At 46.3% G+C, this 13,295-nt stretch overlaps 9 non-coding genes across 9 annotated transcripts; all 9 read left to right on the top strand.

Annotated features, from left to right (window-relative positions):
• Nucleotides 1-865: 865 nt before the first annotated feature.
• Nucleotides 866-938, top strand: trnar-acg (transfer RNA arginine (anticodon ACG)). Its single transcript has one exon. It is a non-coding gene; the product is annotated as a tRNA-Arg (tRNA).
• A 2,427-nt stretch (nucleotides 939-3,365) lies between these two features.
• On the top strand, nucleotides 3,366-3,439 carry trnat-agu (transfer RNA threonine (anticodon AGU)). Its single transcript has one exon. It is a non-coding gene; the product is annotated as a tRNA-Thr (tRNA).
• Nucleotides 3,440-4,346: 907 nt separating this feature from the next.
• trnar-acg (transfer RNA arginine (anticodon ACG)) lies at nucleotides 4,347-4,419 on the top strand. Its single transcript has one exon. It is a non-coding gene; the product is annotated as a tRNA-Arg (tRNA).
• Nucleotides 4,420-6,846: 2,427 nt separating this feature from the next.
• Nucleotides 6,847-6,920, top strand: trnat-agu (transfer RNA threonine (anticodon AGU)). The gene has a single exon. It is a non-coding gene; the product is annotated as a tRNA-Thr (tRNA).
• Nucleotides 6,921-7,598: 678 nt separating this feature from the next.
• trnah-gug (transfer RNA histidin (anticodon GUG)) lies at nucleotides 7,599-7,670 on the top strand. Its single transcript has one exon. It is a non-coding gene; the product is annotated as a tRNA-His (tRNA).
• A 982-nt stretch (nucleotides 7,671-8,652) lies between these two features.
• On the top strand, nucleotides 8,653-8,725 carry trnaf-aaa (transfer RNA phenylalanine (anticodon AAA)). The gene has a single exon. It is a non-coding gene; the product is annotated as a tRNA-Phe (tRNA).
• A 1,602-nt stretch (nucleotides 8,726-10,327) lies between these two features.
• On the top strand, nucleotides 10,328-10,401 carry trnat-agu (transfer RNA threonine (anticodon AGU)). The gene has a single exon. It is a non-coding gene; the product is annotated as a tRNA-Thr (tRNA).
• A 678-nt stretch (nucleotides 10,402-11,079) lies between these two features.
• On the top strand, nucleotides 11,080-11,151 carry trnah-gug (transfer RNA histidin (anticodon GUG)). The gene has a single exon. It is a non-coding gene; the product is annotated as a tRNA-His (tRNA).
• Nucleotides 11,152-11,308: 157 nt separating this feature from the next.
• On the top strand, nucleotides 11,309-11,381 carry trnar-acg (transfer RNA arginine (anticodon ACG)). Its single transcript has one exon. It is a non-coding gene; the product is annotated as a tRNA-Arg (tRNA).
• The last annotated feature ends 1,914 nt before the right edge of the window (nucleotides 11,382-13,295 follow it).

Raw genomic sequence — 13,295 nt, 5'->3', positions numbered from 1 at the left:
TTTCACACCGTGTTTTCAAATCAGAACTTTTCTTATGCTGAAGAAGCTCCCATCCTCTCTGAAGGCAATACCCTTGTCAATTTGTACACTACGGAATTTCTCACCTACCGACTGCTAGCATACTCATGGCAGGATATTTGATCTCGCCTTGTATTTAGAGGATGCAGACGGAGAACGAAGCCCCTGTCCTGAAATTGCCACCTCGAAGCTCCACTTACGTTTGAGGTGCCCACATGGACAAGCCAAATGCCTTCTGGACAAAAGTTCCAACATCTCCAAAAGCATGGGGAGCCCAGTGGGAAGAGGTGTTTCCATATTCTGAGGCCACAATTGGCGGTTGGGAATCAGAAATAAACAAAACAAGTGGATGGACAACAAAAAACATGAAACAGCTCCAAGACATTAACATCCTGTCGAAACATTTCGACATGAAAAACTTATAGGCTAAGTGTTGCAATGGATCATGTGAGTAGCTACGGGTGTGAGGATTCCAGGTTTGACTCCTGCCTATCTTGACACACCTTTGCAATTAACCTGAAACAAAATGTTTGGAAAATTTTACTTTGGGACTTCATTGTGCGTTTGACCAAAAATTTTGAAGATTGCAGACTGTACCATCACATGTGCTACGCAGCAGCTGTGATCGTATAGTGGTTAGTACTCTGTGTTGTGGCCGCAACAACCCCGGTTCGAATCCGGGTCACGGCAACTGGCAATAGCTCCTTGGCACTTTCTTGTTATCTTGTCTGCAAAAAGTTCTCTTTTGATGTCTTGTTTGAAAACAGTTATCTTCTGACGTCATACGTTTGTTGGACAAACAGAGACAATCCACAATCGGCCTTGACGTACAGGTCCTACACTTGTAGGGGTAGTGGCGCAATGGATAACGCGTCTGACTACGGATCAGAAGATTCTAGGTTCGACTCCTGGCTACCTCGATGGTCTTTTTCAACACTCAGTATCCACCAGCTAAGACCACCTGGTCACACATTGAGGCGTACAACTGGAAGGCTACCCCTGCGTAGGAGGGGCCTCAGTTCATCTGACCAGAAGTGCCTCTGACTTGTCCTGCACCCGTGTAGAAGACCAGTCCCCGCAACGGTGTATCATTCTTCCTGGTACGTTTAACTATTCAAATTGAGCTATCGTTTCCGAGACTTATTTGAAAGCATTCGAGACAGCAAACCTTTACAGACAAAACTTTCGGGTGGTCTTGTTCAAAAAGAGTTTGATTTCTACTGGCTGTATTAAATGGAAAAACAGTGTTAATCCACCACCTCATCTGACGATGCAGATCTGTGGTCTTCGGGGGGGTAGTGGCGCAATGGATAACGCGTGTGACTGCGGATCTGAAGATTGTGGGTTCTTGACTGTCTCTTCATTTAACCTGAAACAATCCATTGCGCAGGTGCAACAAACCTCAGTAGAATGCAGACGGTTACACAGCCATCATCTTGTCGTGGTTAGTACTCTGCGTTGTGGCAGCAGCCACTCTGAGTCCCGGTAGTTTTTGGCCTATTCTGAAAATAGTTGCTTTTTTCTGAATGCTGTTGCTCAAAAAAAGAGTGACAACTCGATGAGCAATGTCAGTAGACATTGCGTGTGAATGCTGAAAAGCTGAAGCGAAACTCAAGCGCTTTGCAAAGGTACCAAAATCGAACATTGGAGAGAACACATAAGCTGCTGGGAAGCTGAAGTAGCTCAGTTGGGAGAGTGTTAGACTGAAGATCTCAAGGTCCGTGGTTCAATCCCAGTTTTCAGCACAATCCACATGCTCTTGATGACTTCAGATAATTTGAAAAGCCTTAGGTTCCGAAATGTTTAACTGGCTGATCAGTGGCGCAGACCTGACCTTCTATTCTTCATTGGGGACCCTTCCAGCTGCTGTTTTTCGGAGTTTAAAGTCCGAACGCCTGACTACAGTGGCACAAGTTTAGTCCACCAAGACATCTCGCTGAGGCTAGTTTCAAAACCTTTCTAACCGTGTTTGCGGATCTGACTTCTCGCTGTGTTGAAGAAAATCCAATAATTTCTTGAATGCTTCATATGTACTACAATGCTCCCTACGAAAGCAACACCCTTGTCAATTGGGCCAAAACTGCTTTGCCCAGAAAACAGACAATTTTATCAGGTACTCTCTGTCAGGACAAAACAGGCTCACAGGAAGGAGCCTGTTTAGCATCACCTGAACAGGGACTTGAACCCTGGACCCTCAGATTAAAAGTCTGATGCTCTACCAACTGAGCTATCCAGGCCCTCCTCCGGTGGGGAATATCACACAGCAGAAATCTTATGCCATACACATGGCGGGCTATTTGACCTCGCCATGGACGGAGATAAGGAAGCCCCAGTCCCGAAATTGGCACCTCGAAGACCGACTTAGGTCTGAAACTGCTCACATGGACAAGCTAAATACCTTCTGGACAAAGGATATTATGGTCATATGAGACAAAGGTTGAGCCGGTCGCCGGAGCATTACACTTTTGATGTGAGTGTCCAGGATTCAAGTCCCTGTTCAGGTGACCAGCGATAGGCTCTGGGTTTCATTTGCAAAGGCCTCCTTTTTGCCCTCAAAAGACAAGGGCAACAGGACTATCCCTTGTTACATTTGAAAGACTCAGCCCTGACCTGGACAAGCGGAAAACCCGTTCCACTGCTGAAATAGCAAAGACCAAAAGGTCCCAGGTTTCGGTACAGCGCTGTGTCCTTTTCGTCTCGACAGCGGAACTGAAAAGGCTCGTTCAGCTCCCCACACAACCGAAGTGTCTACCTCAGCTGATCCATGACATCAGCTGTCACAGACATTACCTTCATTCTGGGAACTCATTCTGATCCTGGATTACCATTGATTTACATGTGAACTCAAATCTTCAAATAAAAAAAGCCCTAATCACACACTTCATGTTAGAGGAGGTTACAGTCCGATCACCTGACTGCAGCTGTAAATGTCGGTTCCACCAAGTCACTGGATTCTGAGTCCAGAGCGCTAACCATTCCACCGTGGATCCTGCAAGCGCTTGTGTCTGACGTCGTTCGGTCCTGAAGTACACAGTGTGAGATTACACTGAGTCTTTCCTGATCTTTCCTGATCCCTTTTTAGGGGAAATTATGATAAAAGGTTCAAATCAGGTCGAAAGTCTGGGAACGTGATACACATGAGGGCTCGTCCGGGAATTGAACCACTCGCACCCTAAGTGAGAATCATACGACTAGAGCAACGAGCCCCGGACAATGAGACACGGTGCATTTCAAGCAAGACTGACACGATGAGACTTGTATTAATAAATTGCGTCCTCGTGGTTTTGACGCCGGTTGTTGTTTTTAAGGGCAAAGAGTAATTTAAGCGCAAATTCCCGTGCTTTGCGGGTGCTGTGGCTTAGTTGGTCAAAGCGCCTGTCTAGTAAACAGGAAATCCTGGGTTCAAATCCCAGCAGCGCCGTGCTGGTGTTTACGTGACTCCTTTGCAGCTAGTTTTGAAAGATTTCACACCGTGTTTTCAAATCAGAACTTTTCTTATGCTGAAGAAGCTCCCATCCTCTCTGAAGGCAATACCCTTGTCAATTTGTACACTACGGAATTTCTCACCTACCGACTGCTAGCATACTCATGGCAGGATATTTGATCTCGCCTTGTATTTAGAGGATGCAGACGGAGAACGAAGCCCCTGTCCTGAAATTGCCACCTCGAAGCTCCACTTACGTTTGAGGTGCCCACATGGACAAGCCAAATGCCTTCTGGACAAAAGTTCCAACATCTCCAAAAGCATGGGGAGCCCAGTGGGAAGAGGTGTTTCCATATTCTGAGGCCACAATTGGCGGTTGGGAATCAGAAATAAACAAAACAAGTGGATGGACAACAAAAAACATGAAACAGCTCCAAGACATTAACATCCTGTCGAAACATTTCGACATGAAAAACTTATAGGCTAAGTGTTGCAATGGATCATGTGAGTAGCTACGGGTGTGAGGATTCCAGGTTTGACTCCTGCCTATCTTGACACACCTTTGCAATTAACCTGAAACAAAATGTTTGGAAAATTTTACTTTGGGACTTCATTGTGCGTTTGACCAAAAATTTTGAAGATTGCAGACTGTACCATCACATGTGCTACGCAGCAGCTGTGATCGTATAGTGGTTAGTACTCTGTGTTGTGGCCGCAACAACCCCGGTTCGAATCCGGGTCACGGCAACTGGCAATAGCTCCTTGGCACTTTCTTGTTATCTTGTCTGCAAAAAGTTCTCTTTTGATGTCTTGTTTGAAAACAGTTATCTTCTGACGTCATACGTTTGTTGGACAAACAGAGACAATCCACAATCGGCCTTGACGTACAGGTCCTACACTTGTAGGGGTAGTGGCGCAATGGATAACGCGTCTGACTACGGATCAGAAGATTCTAGGTTCGACTCCTGGCTACCTCGATGGTCTTTTTCAACACTCAGTATCCACCAGCTAAGACCACCTGGTCACACATTGAGGCGTACAACTGGAAGGCTACCCCTGCGTAGGAGGGGCCTCAGTTCATCTGACCAGAAGTGCCTCTGACTTGTCCTGCACCCGTGTAGAAGACCAGTCCCCGCAACGGTGTATCATTCTTCCTGGTACGTTTAACTATTCAAATTGAGCTATCGTTTCCGAGACTTATTTGAAAGCATTCGAGACAGCAAACCTTTACAGACAAAACTTTCGGGTGGTCTTGTTCAAAAAGAGTTTGATTTCTACTGGCTGTATTAAATGGAAAAACAGTGTTAATCCACCACCTCATCTGACGATGCAGATCTGTGGTCTTCGGGGGGGTAGTGGCGCAATGGATAACGCGTGTGACTGCGGATCTGAAGATTGTGGGTTCTTGACTGTCTCTTCATTTAACCTGAAACAATCCATTGCGCAGGTGCAACAAACCTCAGTAGAATGCAGACGGTTACACAGCCATCATCTTGTCGTGGTTAGTACTCTGCGTTGTGGCAGCAGCCACTCTGAGTCCCGGTAGTTTTTGGCCTATTCTGAAAATAGTTGCTTTTTTCTGAATGCTGTTGCTCAAAAAAAGAGTGACAACTCGATGAGCAATGTCAGTAGACATTGCGTGTGAATGCTGAAAAGCTGAAGCGAAACTCAAGCGCTTTGCAAAGGTACCAAAATCGAACATTGGAGAGAACACATAAGCTGCTGGGAAGCTGAAGTAGCTCAGTTGGGAGAGTGTTAGACTGAAGATCTCAAGGTCCGTGGTTCAATCCCAGTTTTCAGCACAATCCACATGCTCTTGATGACTTCAGATAATTTGAAAAGCCTTAGGTTCCGAAATGTTTAACTGGCTGATCAGTGGCGCAGACCTGACCTTCTATTCTTCATTGGGGACCCTTCCAGCTGCTGTTTTTCGGAGTTTAAAGTCCGAACGCCTGACTACAGTGGCACAAGTTTAGTCCACCAAGACATCTCGCTGAGGCTAGTTTCAAAACCTTTCTAACCGTGTTTGCGGATCTGACTTCTCGCTGTGTTGAAGAAAATCCAATAATTTCTTGAATGCTTCATATGTACTACAATGCTCCCTACGAAAGCAACACCCTTGTCAATTGGGCCAAAACTGCTTTGCCCAGAAAACAGACAATTTTATCAGGTACTCTCTGTCAGGACAAAACAGGCTCACAGGAAGGAGCCTGTTTAGCATCACCTGAACAGGGACTTGAACCCTGGACCCTCAGATTAAAAGTCTGATGCTCTACCAACTGAGCTATCCAGGCCCTCCTCCGGTGGGGAATATCACACAGCAGAAATCTTATGCCATACACATGGCGGGCTATTTGACCTCGCCATGGACGGAGATAAGGAAGCCCCAGTCCCGAAATTGGCACCTCGAAGACCGACTTAGGTCTGAAACTGCTCACATGGACAAGCTAAATACCTTCTGGACAAAGGATATTATGGTCATATGAGACAAAGGTTGAGCCGGTCGCCGGAGCATTACACTTTTGATGTGAGTGTCCAGGATTCAAGTCCCTGTTCAGGTGACCAGCGATAGGCTCTGGGTTTCATTTGCAAAGGCCTCCTTTTTGCCCTCAAAAGACAAGGGCAACAGGACTATCCCTTGTTACATTTGAAAGACTCAGCCCTGACCTGGACAAGCGGAAAACCCGTTCCACTGCTGAAATAGCAAAGACCAAAAGGTCCCAGGTTTCGGTACAGCGCTGTGTCCTTTTCGTCTCGACAGCGGAACTGAAAAGGCTCGTTCAGCTCCCCACACAACCGAAGTGTCTACCTCAGCTGATCCATGACATCAGCTGTCACAGACATTACCTTCATTCTGGGAACTCATTCTGATCCTGGATTACCATTGATTTACATGTGAACTCAAATCTTCAAATAAAAAAAGCCCTAATCACACACTTCATGTTAGAGGAGGTTACAGTCCGATCACCTGACTGCAGCTGTAAATGTCGGTTCCACCAAGTCACTGGATTCTGAGTCCAGAGCGCTAACCATTCCACCGTGGATCCTGCAAGCGCTTGTGTCTGACGTCGTTCGGTCCTGAAGTACACAGTGTGAGATTACACTGAGTCTTTCCTGATCTTTCCTGATCCCTTTTTAGGGGAAATTATGATAAAAGGTTCAAATCAGGTCGAAAGTCTGGGAACGTGATACACATGAGGGCTCGTCCGGGAATTGAACCACTCGCACCCTAAGTGAGAATCATACGACTAGAGCAACGAGCCCCGGACAATGAGACACGGTGCATTTCAAGCAAGACTGACACGATGAGACTTGTATTAATAAATTGCGTCCTCGTGGTTTTGACGCCGGTTGTTGTTTTTAAGGGCAAAGAGTAATTTAAGCGCAAATTCCCGTGCTTTGCGGGTGCTGTGGCTTAGTTGGTCAAAGCGCCTGTCTAGTAAACAGGAAATCCTGGGTTCAAATCCCAGCAGCGCCTTGCTGGTGTTTACGTGACTCCTTTGCAGCTAGTTTTGAAAGATTTCACACCGTGTTTTCAAATCAGAACTTTTCTTATGCTGAAGAAGCTCCCATCCTCTCTGAAGGCAATACCCTTGTCAATTTGTACACTACGGAATTTCTCACCTACCGACTGCTAGCATACTCATGGCAGGATATTTGATCTCGCCTTGTATTTAGAGGATGCAGACGGAGAACGAAGCCCCTGTCCTGAAATTGCCACCTCGAAGCTCCACTTACGTTTGAGGTGCCCACATGGACAAGCCAAATGCCTTCTGGACAAAAGTTCCAACATCTCCAAAAGCATGGGGAGCCCAGTGGGAAGAGGTGTTTCCATATTTTGAGGCCACAATTGGCGGTTGGGAATCAGAAATAAACAAAACAAGTGGATGGACAACAAAAAACATGAAACAGCTCCAAGACATTAACATCCTGTCGAAACATTCCGACATGAAAAACTTATAGGCTAAGTGTTGCAATGGATCATGTGAGTAGCTACGGGTGTGAGGATTCCAGGTTTGACTCCTGCCTATCTTGACACACCTTTGCAATTAACCTGAAACAAAATGTTTGGAAAATTTTACTTTGGGACTTCATTGTGCGTTTGACCAAAAATTTTGAAGATTGCAGACTGTACCATCACATGTGCTACGCAGCAGCTGTGATCGTATAGTGGTTAGTACTCTGCGTTGTGGCCGCAGCAACCCCGGTTCGAATCCGGGTCACGGCAACTGGCAATAGCTCCTTGGCACTTTCTTGTTATCTTGTCTGCAAAAAGTTCTCTTTTGATGTCTTGTTTGAAAACAGTTATCTTCTGACGTCATACGTTTGTTGGACAAACAGAGACAATCCACAATCGGCCTTGACGTACAGGTCCTACGCTTGTAGGGGTAGTGGCGCAATGGATAACGAGTCTGATTACGGATCAGAAGATTCTAGGTTCGACTCCTGGCTACCTCGATGGTCTTTTTCAACACTCAGTATCCACCAGCTAAGACCACCTGGTCACACATTGAGGCGTACAACTGGAAGGCTACCCCTGCGTAGGAGGGGCCTCAGTTCATCTGACCAGAAGTGCCTCTGACTTGTCCTGCACCCGTGTAGAAGACCAGTCCCCGCAACGGTGTATCATTCTTCCTGGTACGTTTAACTATTCAAATTGAGCTATCGTTTCCGAGACTTATTTGAAAGCATTCGAGACAGCAAACCTTTACAGACAAAACTTTCGGGTGGTCTTGTTCAAAAAGAGTTTGATTTCTACTGGCTGTATCAAATGGAAAAACAGTGTTAATCCACCACCTCATCTGACGATGCAGATCTGTGGTCTTCGGGGGGGTGGTGGCGCAATGGATAGCGCGTGTGACTGCGGATCTGAAGATTGTGGGTTCTTGACTGTCTCTTCATTTAACCTGAAACAATCCATTGCGCAGGTGCAACAAACCTCAGTAGAATGCAGACGGTTACACAGCCATCATCTTGTCGTGGTTAGTACTCTGCGTTGTGGCAGCAGCCACTCTGAGTCCCGGTAGTTTTTGGCGTATTCTGAAAATAGTTGCTTTTTTCTGAATGCTGTTGTTCAAAAAAAGAGTGACAACTCGATGAGCAATGTCAGTAGACATTGCGTGTGAATGCTGAAAAGCTGAAGCGAAACTCAAGCGCTTTGCAAAGGTACCAAAATCGAACATTGGAGAGAACACATAAGCTGCTGGGAAGCTGAAGTAGCTCAGTTGGGAGAGTGTTAGACTAAAGATCTCAAGGTCCGTGGTTCAATCCCAGTTTTCAGCACAATCCACATGCTCTTGATGACTTCAGATAATTTGAAAAGCCTTAGGTTCCGAAATGTTTAACTGGCTGATCAGTGGCGCAGACCTGACCTTCTATTCTTCATTGGGGACCCTTCCAGCTGCTGTTTTTCGGAGTTTAAAGTCCGAACGCCTGACTACAGTGGCACAAGTTTAGTCCACCAAGACATCTCGCTGAGGCTAGTTTCAAAACCTTTCTAACCGTGTTTGCGGATCTGACTTCTCGCTGTGTTGAAGAAAATCCAATAATTTCTTGAATGCTTCATATGTACTACAATGCTCCCTACGAAAGCAACACCCTTGTCAATTGGGCCAAAACTGCTTTGCCCAGAAAACAGACAATTTTATCAGGTACTCTCTGTCAGGACAAAACAGGCTCACAGGAAGGAGCCTGTTTAGCATCACCTGAACAGGGACTTGAACCCTGGACCCTCAGATTAAAAGTCTGATGCTCTACCAACTGAGCTATCCAGGCCCTCCTCCGGTGGGGAATATCACACAGCAGAAATCTTATGCCATACACATGGCGGGCTATTTGACCTCGCCATGGACGGAGATAAGGAAGCCCCAGTCCCGAAATTGGCACCTCGAAGACCGACTTAGGTCTGAAACTGCTCACATGGACAAGCTAAATACCTTCTGGACAAAGGATATTATGGTCATATGAGACAAAGGTTGAGCCGGTCGCCGGAGCATTACACTTTTGATGTGAGTGTCCAGGATTCAAGTCCCTGTTCAGGTGACCAGCGATAGGCTCTGGGTTTCATTTGCAAAGGCCTCCTTTTTGCCCTCAAAAGACAAGGGCAACAGGACTATCCCTTGTTACATTTGAAAGACTCAGCCCTGACCTGGACAAGCGGAAAACCCGTTCCACTGCTGAAATAGCAAAGACCAAAAGGTCCCAGGTTTCGGTACAGCGCTGTGTCCTTTTCGTCTCGACAGCGGAACTGAAAAGGCTCGTTCAGCTCCCCACACAACCGAAGTGTCTACCTCAGCTGATCCATGACATCAGCTGTCACAGACATTACCTTCATTCTGGGAACTCATTCTGATCCTGGATTACCATTGATTTACATGTGAACTCAAATCTTCAAATAAAAAAAGCCCTAATCACACACTTCATGTTAGAGGAGGTTACAGTCCGATCACCTGACTGCAGCTGTAAATGTCGGTTCCACCAAGTCACTGGATTCTGAGTCCAGAGCGCTAACCATTCCACCGTGGATCCTGCAAGCGCTTGTGTCTGACGTCGTTCGGTCCTGAAGTACACAGTGTGAGATTACACTGAGTCTTTCCTGATCTTTCCTGATCCCTTTTTAGGGGAAATTATGATAAAAGGTTCAAATCAGGTCGAAAGTCTGGGAACGTGATACACATGAGGGCTCGTCCGGGAATTGAACCACTCGCACCCTAAGTGAGAATCATACGACTAGAGCAACGAGCCCCGGACAATGAGACACGGTGCATTTCAAGCAAGACTGACACGATGAGACTTGTATTAATAAATTGCGTCCTCGTGGTTTTGACGCCGGTTGTTGTTTTTAAGGGCAAAGAGTAATTTAAGCGCAAATTCCCGTGCTTTGCGGGTGCTGTGGCTTAGTTGGTCAAAGCGCCTGTCTAGTAAACAGGAAATCCTGGGTTCAAATCCCAGCAGCGCCTTGCTGGTGTTTACGTGACTCCTTTGCAGCTAGTTTTGAAAGATTTCACACCGTGTTTTCAAATCAGAACTTTTCTTATGCTGAAGAAGCTCCCATCCTCTCTGAAGGCAATACCCTTGTCAATTTGTACACTACGGAATTTCTCACCTACCGACTGCTAGCATACTCATGGCAGGATATTTGATCTCGCCTTGTATTTAGAGGATGCAGACGGAGAACGAAGCCCCTGTCCTGAAATTGCCACCTCGAAGCTCCACTTACGTTTGAGGTGCCCACATGGACAAGCCAAATGCCTTCTGGACAAAAGTTCCAACATCTCCAAAAGCATGGGGAGCCCAGTGGGAAGAGGTGTTTCCATATTTTGAGGCCACAATTGGCGGTTGGGAATCAGAAATAAACAAAACAAGTGGATGGACAACAAAAAACATGAAACAGCTCCAAGACATTAACATCCTGTCGAAACATTCCGACATGAAAAACTTATAGGCTAAGTGTTGCAATGGATCATGTGAGTAGCTACGGGTGTGAGGATTCCAGGTTTGACTCCTGCCTATCTTGACACACCTTTGCAATTAACCTGAAACAAAATGTTTGGAAAATTTTACTTTGGGACTTCATTGTGCGTTTGACCAAAAATTTTGAAGATTGCAGACTGTACCATCACATGTGCTACGCAGCAGCTGTGATCGTATAGTGGTTAGTACTCTGCGTTGTGGCCGCAGCAACCCCGGTTCGAATCCGGGTCACGGCAACTGGCAATAGCTCCTTGGCACTTTCTTGTTATCTTGTCTGCAAAAAGTTCTCTTTTGATGTCTTGTTTGAAAACAGTTATCTTCTGACGTCATACGTTTGTTGGACAAACAGAGACAATCCACAATCGGCCTTGACGTACAGGTCCTACGCTTGTAGGGGTAGTGGCGCAATGGATAACGCGTCTGATTACGGATCAGAAGATTCTAGGTTCGACTCCTGGCTACCTCGATGGTCTTTTTCAACACTCAGTATCCACCAGCTAAGACCACCTGGTCACACATTGAGGCGTACAACTGGAAGGCTACCCCTGCGTAGGAGGGGCCTCAGTTCATCTGACCAGAAGTGCCTCTGACTTGTCCTGCACCCGTGTAGAAGACCAGTCCCCGCAACGGTGTATCATTCTTCCTGGTACGTTTAACTATTCAAATTGAGCTATCGTTTCCGAGACTTATTTGAAAGCATTCGAGACAGCAAACCTTTACAGACAAAACTTTCGGGTGGTCTTGTTCAAAAAGAGTTTGATTTCTACTGGCTGTATCAAATGGAAAAACAGTGTTAATCCACCACCTCATCTGACGATGCAGATCTGTGGTCTTCGGGGGGGTGGTGGCGCAATGGATAGCGCGTGTGACTGCGGATCTGAAGATTGTGGGTTCTTGACTGTCTCTTCATTTAACCTGAAACAATCCATTGCGCAGGTGCAACAAACCTCAGTAGAATGCAGACGGTTACACAGCCATCATCTTGTCGTGGTTAGTACTCTGCGTTGTGGCAGCAGCCACTCTGAGTCCCGGTAGTTTTTGGCGTATTCTGAAAATAGTTGCTTTTTTCTGAATGCTGTTGTTCAAAAAAAGAGTGACAACTCGATGAGCAATGTCAGTAGACATTGCGTGTGAATGCTGAAAAGCTGAAGCGAAACTCAAGCGCTTTGCAAAGGTACCAAAATCGAACATTGGAGAGAACACATAAGCTGCTGGGAAGCTGAAGTAGCTCAGTTGGGAGAGTGTTAGACTGAAGATCTCAAGGTCCGTGGTTCAATCCCAGTTTTCAGCACAATCCACATGCTCTTGATGACTTCAGATAATTTGAAAAGCCTTAGGTTCCGAAATGTTTAACTGGCTGATCAGTGGCGCAGACCTGACCTTCTATTCTTCATTGGGGACCCTTCCAGCTGCTGTTTTTCGGAGTTTAAAGTCCGAACGCCTGACTACAGTGGCACAAGTTTAGTCCACCAAGACATCTCGCTGAGGCTAGTTTCAAAACCTTTCTAACCGTGTTTGCGGATCTGACTTCTCGCTGTGTTGAAGAAAATCCAATAATTTCTTGAATGCTTCATATGTACTACAATGCTCCCTACGAAAGCAACACCCTTGTCAATTGGGCCAAAACTGCTTTGCCCAGAAAACAGACAATTTTATCAGGTACTCTCTGTCAGGACAAAACAGGCTCACAGGAAGGAGCCTGTTTAGCATCACCTGAACAGGGACTTGAACCCTGGACCCTCAGATTAAAAGTCTGATGCTCTACCAACTGAGCTATCCAGGCCCTCCTCCGGTGGGGAATATCACACAGCAGAAATCTTATGCCATACACATGGCGGGCTATTTGACCTCGCCATGGACGGAGATAAGGAAGCCCCAGTCCCGAAATTGGCACCTCGAAGACCGACTTAGGTCTGAAACTGCTCACATGGACAAGCTAAATACCTTCTGGACAAAGGATATTATGGTCATATGAGACAAAGGTTGAGCCGGTCGCCGGAGCATTACACTTTTGATGTGAGTGTCCAGGATTCAAGTCCCTGTTCAGGTGACCAGCGATAGGCTCTGGGTTTCATTTGCAAAGGCCTCCTTTTTGCCCTCAAAAGACAAGGGCAACAGGACTATCCCTTGTTACATTTGAAAGACTCAGCCCTGACCTGGACAAGCGGAAAACCCGTTCCACTGCTGAAATAGCAAAGACCAAAAGGTCCCAGGTTTCGGTACAGCGCTGTGTCCTTTTCGTCTCGACAGCGGAACTGAAAAGGCTCGTTCAGCTCCCCACACAACCGAAGTGTCTACCTCAGCTGATCCATGACATCAGCTGTCACAGACATTACCTTCATTCTGGGAACTCATTCTGATCCTGGATTACCATTGATTT

This window comes from Dunckerocampus dactyliophorus, chromosome 4 (assembly GCF_027744805.1).
Source record: "Dunckerocampus dactyliophorus isolate RoL2022-P2 chromosome 4, RoL_Ddac_1.1, whole genome shotgun sequence".
NCBI classification, from domain to species: Eukaryota; Metazoa; Chordata; class Actinopteri; order Syngnathiformes; family Syngnathidae; genus Dunckerocampus; species Dunckerocampus dactyliophorus.
Note: the sequence above shows the minus strand (reverse complement) of the source record. Positions and strands in the feature narration are given on the sequence as shown.